This window comes from Benincasa hispida, chromosome 4, assembly GCF_009727055.1.
Source record: "Benincasa hispida cultivar B227 chromosome 4, ASM972705v1, whole genome shotgun sequence".
NCBI lineage: Eukaryota > Viridiplantae > Streptophyta > Magnoliopsida > Cucurbitales > Cucurbitaceae > Benincasa > Benincasa hispida.
Genome location: NC_052352.1, coordinates 16,034,557 through 16,044,655, shown reverse-complemented (window position 1 = coordinate 16,044,655; position 10,099 = coordinate 16,034,557). Strand labels below are relative to the sequence as shown.

Here is a 10,099-nt window from a genome sequence, read left to right as displayed (position 1 = left end):
TATTGACAAATTTGTAAAAGTTGTCCCTGAAAAACTGAACTGCACTGCATAGTTTCTCTCCGTTTTTTCTTATTTCGCCTTTGTTTTCCCGAGTTCTTTTCACAGCAACTTTTGTTACGAATGACACAGACTTACAGACTCAATTTACAGTAAAAATGCCCAAAAACAATGAGCCCTTTCATGATCAAATCAGGTAAAGTTAGTCTATATGCCAAATACCTAAAACATCTACTAAGCCATAAATACCCAAATGAAATTTACAGTACTCATCTCATGAAAACAGTGCACAAGAGCACCCACCATGTTTTCTATTTTTTCTTTTTTGTTTCTAAAAACTAAAAAACAAAATTGCAAAAAATGGTTTTGATACTAATGGAAGGAGATCAAATTCCCATGGAAGCGTGAGAACGCTTTGCATTTTGTTTTTCAATTTTTAAGAAAACAAAAACAGCAAAGAAAATAGAAATAATAATGGATAAACATTATAGGAAGCATGCTTTAAAAGAATAAACAAAGGGATAAAGCAACAAACCTTTGTCGAATCTCAAACTCTTCATGTTTTCCTCTCCATCTTCTCACGAACATTTCTTTAACGAACAAGGACACCACCGCAAGTGTAACCTTGTTATTCTCTAGGAATCAAAGGGTAGAAGAGTGGTCTCTATCACCTTGAAAGAGGAAGAATAATAGAGAATGTTTGAGAGGAAAAATTTTGAGAGGAAATCTAGATTGGAGGCTAGGATTTTTTACAATGAAATTTCATCTCCTAAATTGGCCATAAAGGGATATTTATATGGAGAAGGGTTTACCCCTTCTCCAAGTCTTTGCCAATTTACCCTTAAACCCAATTAATTAAATAATATTTATTCAATTAATTAACATACCAATTAAATAACCATATATATATTAATTTAATTTAATATATATAGTTAATTAATAAATAAATAAACATCACATGTTTATTTGCCTTCAGCTCTAAAAAATTAATTAATTAATTTTTCATGAATCTAATTCATAAGAATTTAATATTTGAATCTTATTCAACTATTTCTCTCTCAATTATAGATTACATCTATAATTAACCATATCATAATAATCACATTAATATCTTAGTCCATCAATTGACTTGAACAATCAAAATCATTCATCTTATCTATCCTTTAGGGAGCTAACAAGGGAACTTTATGAACCTACAGATTAGAAACTCCAATAATGTAAGATTAATTAATTAACTCTTTAATTAAATTAATCAATCTTTATTAGCTACCAGTTACTCCACTAAAGATCGATAGATGCACTCTTCGCACCGTAGATATATTTCTGTGTCCATGGATATAACCAATCAATAGTGAATCGATTCTTCACAAATTGCTCGTGACTATAGCTGGGTCAAATTACCGTTTTACCCTTGTAGTTATCTCTAACTTCTTAAGTACCACTAATTCCTCTATTAAACAAACAATTTATAATCCAACTATAAACTAACACCTCTCGGGCTAGTGAGAGGTTGAGGCCTCAATGTTTAAGACTCGGAATTAGCTATTGAGGGAGCAATTTATCTACATTCCCTAAGGACGGGAATGAATGAATTTCATCTTGTGTAGTTGTTATTGCGAAATCGACAATTAAAGAACACAAAAAAGGGAACGTAGAGTAGGAAAGATCGACACACAGATATATGTGGTTCACTAACAGTGCGTTAGCTATGTCCACGGGCAGAGGAAGAACAATATTATTTCGAGAGAATGTTTTCAGAATTACATCAAAAACGGCGCCTCTAGGTTAGAAAGTTTATATATTGCACTGCTCTAAACCCTAGGGTCAAAAACGTAAATAACTGCAAATAAATAAATATGATGAATACAAAAATTTGAATAAGTTGTTCTAAACCCCCGTACTAGGTTGTTCGAAGCGCCAGCAAAGATTCAAGGCATTTCAACAGTTGTGTTCCCAGCTCCCCACTCGAACAAACCCCAAAATGGTAGGCTTGTTGAGTCAGCCAACAAGGCCACTCTCACCATGCAAATCAAAGGATTGCCCTCATAAACAAGAGTACACAACTCACTCAGGATTAAGGTCAAGTCACCTATGGTCATCCGAGTGAAATGTAAGTCTCTTTTAGTAACATCAATAAAATACCTCTTATTTTATTAGATATCTTATTTGTATTTACAAAGTATAAGACAAATGAGATTTAAGGTATCAACTCCAACAAATACACTGAATGATGAGATGCTAGAAATGATTTATGATTTGTATGGGCCCATTTTTGAAGAAACTACAAGAGAATCAAATGAGCAAGATGATTCAGATAGAACAAATGGAATGTTTCATGAAGTAGATGAGTCATGATGATGGAAATCATATAACGCCATTTATGTAAGTAAACTTGTGTGTTTATCATTATTATTTATGTTATTCTACAACATATTAATACTATTATGTAATTATGTTATAGGATGAAATGGTGGCATTAAAAACTGCTTCATCACAAGAAGGGAGTGAACCTCTTCTAGAAAGGGAAATATGTGAATGGATGTTGGATAAGCGGCCGAGGCATGTGAAAGGATAGGGTTGGGGACCAAGACTAAGAAATGCTAGAAATGAAGCAAGTTACTGAAATGCAAAAGAAACAAATGCACAAACTGCACATTTGCAAAGTATAGTCAAATCCCAACAAGCCACAATTGAATAAATCTTAAGAAGGTTTCCAAGTCAAGAAGTTACATCTAACGTAGAAAGGAGTTCAGAACAATCTAACGATAATGAACATGTAATTTTTATAAGTCAAGTAGGTGTTTTGCTTGAAATTCTATTTTGATAAGTAGTGTTGGATTAGATTAGTATAGGCAAACTTGATATAACTGAATTGCTATGACTAACCTGCAGTTATGGTAGTCAAGATTAGTTTTTGCTAGGTTATTGCTCAAGGATTTTTTTATCGTTTGAGTTCTTGATATAAATGATTGAAAGTGTTGAATTTGCAATGTCTAGGAGCTTCCATAATTTGTTTTCTTGACAATATGTCCATGGCAAGGTATAGGAATGGTTTGGTATTTGTTTTAAAACATGGTTGTACTTTTGCTCCTCCTCCCCCTTCCTATATTGTATTTAGAATACTTACTTTGATTGGTACCTTTAGTATGATTTAAGAAGTCATTACTTAAGTTTTTTGTTTGTTTGAGTACTTTGATAGTACTTATTCCTATACCCTTTTGGCAGGAGGAGCTTCCATAATTTATTCGTAATGAAAAATATGGAAATTTATGTACAACACATTACTAATAACTAAAATCTCTTAAAATTCAAATGTTAAATACTAAATATTTATGATATTTATTGCAAACTTTAAATAAAAAGAAATATAACAATTCTAGAAGAAAAACATTAAAAATTCACAAATTAATCAATATAAAGTAATCAAACTTTAAACAAAGAGAAATATTTATATATTATTAATATATATAAAATTTGGGTTGGGTCAACTCAAATTTTTTTAGTCAACCCACAATCCAATCCAATTTAATAAAAATAGAAAAATTCAACTCAACCCAACCCTTACATTTTGGATTGATAGTCCAGATTGTTTTGGTTGTCAGATTATTTGAACACCCCTACTTAATTTTTAGATCATGTGAACTTTGTCAGTAGCTATTTTTAACATTATAATGGAAACAATATAATTGATAAATATAAAAGGCAAGAGAATCCTATTTAAGAATAAGCCAAGTAAATATTTAATAAACTTTTAATTACATCTGCTGGAATAGCTCAGTTGGTTAGAGCGTGTGGCTGTTAACCACAAGGTCGAAGGTTCAAGCCCTTCTTCTAGCGATTTTTATTATTATTTTCGTTTGTATTCTTTTTAAAGATTTAGTACTAAATTTTGTTTGATATTTGAAGTTCAAGTGTTGGAATAGCTCAATTGGTTAGACCATGTGGCTGTTAACCACCAGGTTGGAGGGTGAAGTCTTCCATCTAGGGAAAATATTAATTTTTTCATGTAGTTTTTTCTTTTCTTTTTGAAAAAAAAAAAAAAAAAGAATTGATTAGTTTATCTGATGAATGAGTTTTGGTAGGCAGGAAACCTTTCTCCGGAGAGATATATTGAGCTTTCTATTTAAAAGAAAATATAGTCTGTTTCAAAATAAAGTTATGAAAAAACCTATTAATATAACTTAAATGCGGCTATTTAGTCAAAACCCAAAAAAAATTAGGCTATTCAGAGACTTGGCAAATAAATTAGGCTGATTGAATATTATTCATATGTAATTGTTTGGACTCAAATTATAATGTTTGGGATAGAAATGGAGATTTTTTTTTTTCCCTTTCAAAACAAACATAGTTCAAGAGACATGCAATATACATTAGCGAATCTCTCTTCTTCTATTGTACTAAAAAAGGTATAGACATTCTTAAAGTTAAAGCTCAATGTGTGGGTGCATTAGTTAGAATGGATAATACTGAAAATGATGGAAGAGCGAGAAAATTATAAACATAAAAAAATACAAGCTGTCACACCCCCTTTCAGATTACCCTTCTAACCTAGGAGGAGATATGACGACAGCAGGTACCAACCCTCTTAGGACATCTACTATCCCTCTTTGTCTTTGGACACTCATACTCTTGGTGTATCAGTGATAAAACATGCAACCCTTCCCCCTTCCCCTTAACTTAATTCTTATCCCTAACATGCACATATTGATTGACAAACTCAACCACCTAACTATTTAAACTCTAGATTCCCTACAATTTGGATCTTTGAGTAGCAGATTGGCAGATCAACTAGGCTCTGGGATGTAGACCGTTACCTGAGGAGAAAGTGTAAGAATGGAAAAGAATGAGCTAATGCGAGTGACATTTAAAACATATTTCCAAACATAATCATACTCAAATATTAATTTTGTAAACTTTGGAGTATCAAATTTTAACATCAAGTGTAACATTCTAAAAAATGTTATAAAACCCTGGAAACATCGAATCACATTCGCTTTGTTTGGAAACCATCATTCTCTAGCCTTAGTTGAGGGAAAGCCCTGCTCAATCACTCAACATCAAGTCCTTAATTGGTGTGGAGTAATCTCAACACAACCAACTGTTGGGATTGGTGTCCTAATTCTCTTGATGGTCTCGTAGTTTGTAAACTTATTGTACATATTGTTATTAATAAAATAAATATTATTTTATTTACATTTACTCATATCCAATAAACTAAGATTCGTGGTTATTTTATGTAACTTAAGCATGTATGTGATACATACAAGTGGATCATGCCTTAAGTAATAACCTAAATGGTCTGTAGTATAAGGATAAAGGAGGGACACCTTATCTTGGTGACACTATGGATACGACCCGCTTTGTAAATGTTTACAAGTGTTGTAAAGTGCTACAAATGGTCGATCCTGACCATTCATATGGAGATATGTGAGCAGGGGTGTCCTATACAAAGAGTTTGTATAAGACTGGACCACGAGATGATTAGTCTCTTTATATAATGTCGTTGATAATCGAGGCTTACATTTCACTAAAATGACCATAGGTGACATGACTTTAGTCCTGAGTGAGTTGGGAACTCCTGTCTATGAGGACGGTCTTTTGATTAGTATGGGTGAGAGTGGCCAGATTGCCAACTTAACAAGTCTACCTTTTTGGAATTCGTCTGATTGGGGAACTGGGAACTCAGCTACACAAGACGGAATTCACTCCTTTCTTGAAGCAGGGGTAAGTAGATAAATTGCTCCCTTAAGGGCTGATTCCAGGTCTTGAACATAGTGGCCACACTCTCTCTTTGGAAGAGAGGACTCAGTCATAATAGGACTATGACTTATTGTTCATTAGAGGAATCAGTAGTACTTAAGGAGTTAGATGTAACTACAGGAGAAAAATGGTAAATTGACCCAGCTGTACCTACGAGCGATTTGTAAAGGGTTATTACACTATTGATTGGTTATATGGACACATAAATATATCTGTAGTACGAAGAGTACAGTTGTCGATCTTTAGTGGATTTGTAAAGGGTTATTGCACTATTGATTGGTTATATGGACACATAAATATATCTGTAGTGCAAAGAGTGCAGTTGTCGGTCTTTAGTGGAGTGCCCAGTAGTTAACGGATGGTGGTATGACTAAAGAATTTAGTCAGTTATTTACGTACTGTTAGAGCTTCAAGCTACAGATCCATAAGGTCCCTTTGGTAGCTCAATGGGTTCAAGTTGAGAATCAGATTTTGGGTTTGTTTGAAGTGTTCAAATTAACAAGAGGAAATTCAATTATATGTGATATAATTGTTGTGATGTATTAGATACATTAATTGGAGGAATTAATATAAATTTGATTTATATTAAGTACTATAAAATAGAAAAAGAACTATGGTTTATATGTTTAATATGATGAAATATTAAAACTATAGGTTATAAATATAATATGATAAGTTGGTTATCATATTTATTTATAATATATTAATTATATGATAATTAATTCTTTTGCTCTAATAACCGATTTGAGTGGGAGGTTATTGGAAGTTTTATGGTAACCGTGAGATAAAAGAAAATTTGTTTTCTAAATTTAGAAGTTATTTCATTTGGAAAATTCTCACAGATAGGCTATCAAGTAAAAATAGTTTTTACTAAGCGATAGTCGTTGAGAGCATACACGATCGCTTAGAGTTGACTATACGAAAGTTACTCGTTGATTGTTGCTACACGATCGAGTAGCAAAGTCTATGTGATAGGCTTCCATTATCTAAACGATCGAGTACATCGTCTATGCAATAGACAGTGTTCATGTCTCCCACTTACTCAATCGTATACCTCCTATCTTACTCAATCCAAGATCATACAGAGCCCACAACTCCTAGATTCTCACATCGAGAATACCAAGGTAATACTTGTGGTGGTGTTCTGACTCAGTTCATGAATCGAGTTATACTCGATTGGGTTCGAGGAGCATCAAGTTGTTCATGTTTTTGGTGTTATGTTCGTTGCGTTCGACTGTTGCATTTGGATGCCTTGGAGACTGATCGAGGGGATACTGGAAGAATGGTTCTTTAAAGGTATACGTACTTTATCCCTCATATTGCTTGTAGCATGCTGTAATCTCTATTGATACATAATCTATTCGTTTCCATTTAAAACTATAATTGATTGTGTTCATTCTGAATGGGATTTGGAACGATCCACTTCCACTGCTCATGGAGATCTCTTTTTGTGATTTCCTTCACCAATATCGAATAATCCCTACATGCACGTGGTTAAGCCCTGGATATCGTCATACCTTAGGTATCATGGGACCCAGATACCTTCTCATAGTATACACTGGAGCTCCTTCTTTTATTTCATCAATGTTATTGTTAACTTGTACAGTTCACACTCTTTGGCTCTACCCATGAATTATTTAGTAATCGGTCTTTCAGAACGAGATCTACCTATACAGTAACGATATTTAATTATGAAGATTAGTTGGATAGTTGACCCTCTTAGTCCATTCTTGGAAGATAAGGCCATAATCCTTCTGTTAAATATGATTTTCTCTGCTTAACGGATAAGCATTTGTTACCAATGGGAAATTCTTTCTCATCTAAAATTGAAAATTAAGATGATTGGATTTGCACCAATAGAAACCATAAATTTTATACACAATAAAAGGATATGATGAATCTTTTTTATTTATTTTTAGGTAGTGAACGGAGTTCTTCCATTCATTATATCCTATCCACTGGTACTTATCACTGATACGGAAACAATTTGTACTTTCTTTTGTCCCGGTCCATGGTCTAAACGAGTCACACATACACCCTAGTATATATTCCTCAATGTTGAGGGCATCCCCGAAGGGTGGGCAATTCGATGACATTTCTGATTGGTTGTCTTGTGTTTCTAATAAGTTGTTTAATAGTTGGCATGGTGAATTGTATACATAATGAGTTGGTTTAGATCAATCCTAACCGGATGATTATGAATTAATTCTATATTCAATATTAATAATTAATAGGATTAATAGTAATAGAAAATATTTTATTAACCCTCGGTAAAAAGAAAGATAAAATCTCAAGTTTCGGATTTTTGCATGAAATCCCTGCTATTTTTTATTCAACTGCTACAAGATCAATAATTCCATGAGCTTGGGCTTCTGTTGTTGACATTAAAACATCCCTTTCCATGTCTTCGGATACAACGCATAAAGGTTTGCCTGCTTTTTGTACATAAACCCTTATGATGGTTTCGCTTCAGTAGTTCTTCCGCTTCCCGGATAAATTCTCTCGTTTGTGCCTCATAAAAAGAATTAGCAGGTTGATGCATCATTACCCTGATGATTTAATAAATGGTTTTCTCAATCTCACATCATGCTATAATTTTTGTTGATGCATAATCTATTTGTTTTCGTTTAAGACTATAATTGATTGTGTTCATTCTGAATGGGATTTGGAACGATCCACTTCCGCTGCTCATGAAGATCTCTTTTTATGATTTTCTTCACCAACGTTGAATAATCCCTATGTGCACGTGGTTAAGCCCTAGATACCATCATACCTTAGGTATCATGGTACCCATATACCTTCTCCTAGTCCTTCAGTATCGAGTTTTCTCAATAACTGACGCAGATACCTTCTCCTACTCCTTCGGTATCAGGTTTCCTCATTAAAACATCATAAAACCTCAAATTTATTTAAGTACTCAATATTAAAATATCAAGCACTCCCGTAGCATAAACAACATAAATATAGAATTACTGAGGAATAACTCAATTCAAGGAATGCTTTGTAAAATATGCTTCCGAACATTAAAACTCAAGTATGCTTAAAAAAATTTATGAGAAAAGCATACTTAAAACTCATTTTAAAACTTTAAGAATATCATACTTGAGAAAACATTTAAGTAAAGCATGTATTAAGCTTAAATCATGAAATTATTAATTCATTTTCAAAAACATGTCACTCACTCTTAACTGATAGTAGCTCTTTTTCCTAGGTTTTAGCTTAACTTTAGAATACCTTTATGACCCTAAACTTTGCTTACCAACTCAACAGGTATGAAACAGTCTTCAAACTAACTCAGGACAGTTGTTGATGCAAGGTAGGCCTTCCCTAAGCAATTGGACGCATGGCAACACCTTCTGAAACCCTGGAATTCCTCTAATCAACGAATGGACTCAGCTGGACACATGGCAGTACTGATCAACGCATAGCCTCCCCTTAGTTAGTGCATGGCCCTACCCCGAAACTCTAATTTTTCCCTAAAACTCTCTTTTTGAGTCTCCTTGGAAGGGAATTAAGTTGTGAGCCAAAATAAAGTTCTCCCGAGGTATTTATAGGCCCTCAAAGGTGTCCTTGTCATCCTTTCTAGACCACCAAACCATGTTACATGTTTGCATGAAAATCCTAAGTGTCAACATGATGCAAAGTCCAGCACAAGGGTCCTTGATACCTCCTACTTGCATGCGAGTTTGAGGTGTCTCCACCATAAAAAGTCCAATGCATAGACCCCCTTTGAGCTGTCATTCCAATATTTTGTATGTCCTACTATGCGTCCACCTCATCTTAGGCTCGACCGAGGCTTTATTTGGTTAAGCCACGTTCCCCATTTTGCTGTTAATCCGACCTTGTTCTCTCAGTTTCCAAATCAACACATAATGGCCTAGGTTGGCCACAAGGTGGCTTCACCAACAACCCTAGATGCGTCTATCATCTCCTTTACGTGTCCATAGAGTGCTTCCAATGAAAATAACATGAACGTGAACCCATCGACTCACACATGTCTAGTGGCCCGTAGGCACACCGTCAAACATGGAAATAACATGAACGTAAACGTGTTGGCTCACGCATGTCTAACGGCCCTGTAGGCTCACCGTCAAACATGAAAATAACATGAACGTAAACCTGTCGGCTTACGCATGTCTAGCGGCTCGTAGGCATACCGTCAAACATGGAAAAATAACATGAACGTGAACCTTTCGACTCACGCATGTCTAGCGGCCCATAGGCACACTGTCAAACATGACCCGAGATCCTCTTAAAATAAAATCATCGCGTCAGGCGAGACAGTAAATCCGCTTTCTGGTCTATTCATGCATCACATACATAATAATCAGTATCTGATTAG

At 34.4% G+C, this 10,099-nt stretch overlaps 1 non-coding gene across 1 annotated transcript; it reads left to right on the top strand.

Annotated features, from left to right (window-relative positions):
* The first annotated feature begins 3,760 nt into the window (after positions 1–3,760).
* On the top strand, positions 3,761–3,834 carry TRNAN-GUU. The gene has a single exon. It is a non-coding gene; the product is annotated as a tRNA-Asn (tRNA).
* Positions 3,835–10,099: the final 6,265 nt, after the last annotated feature.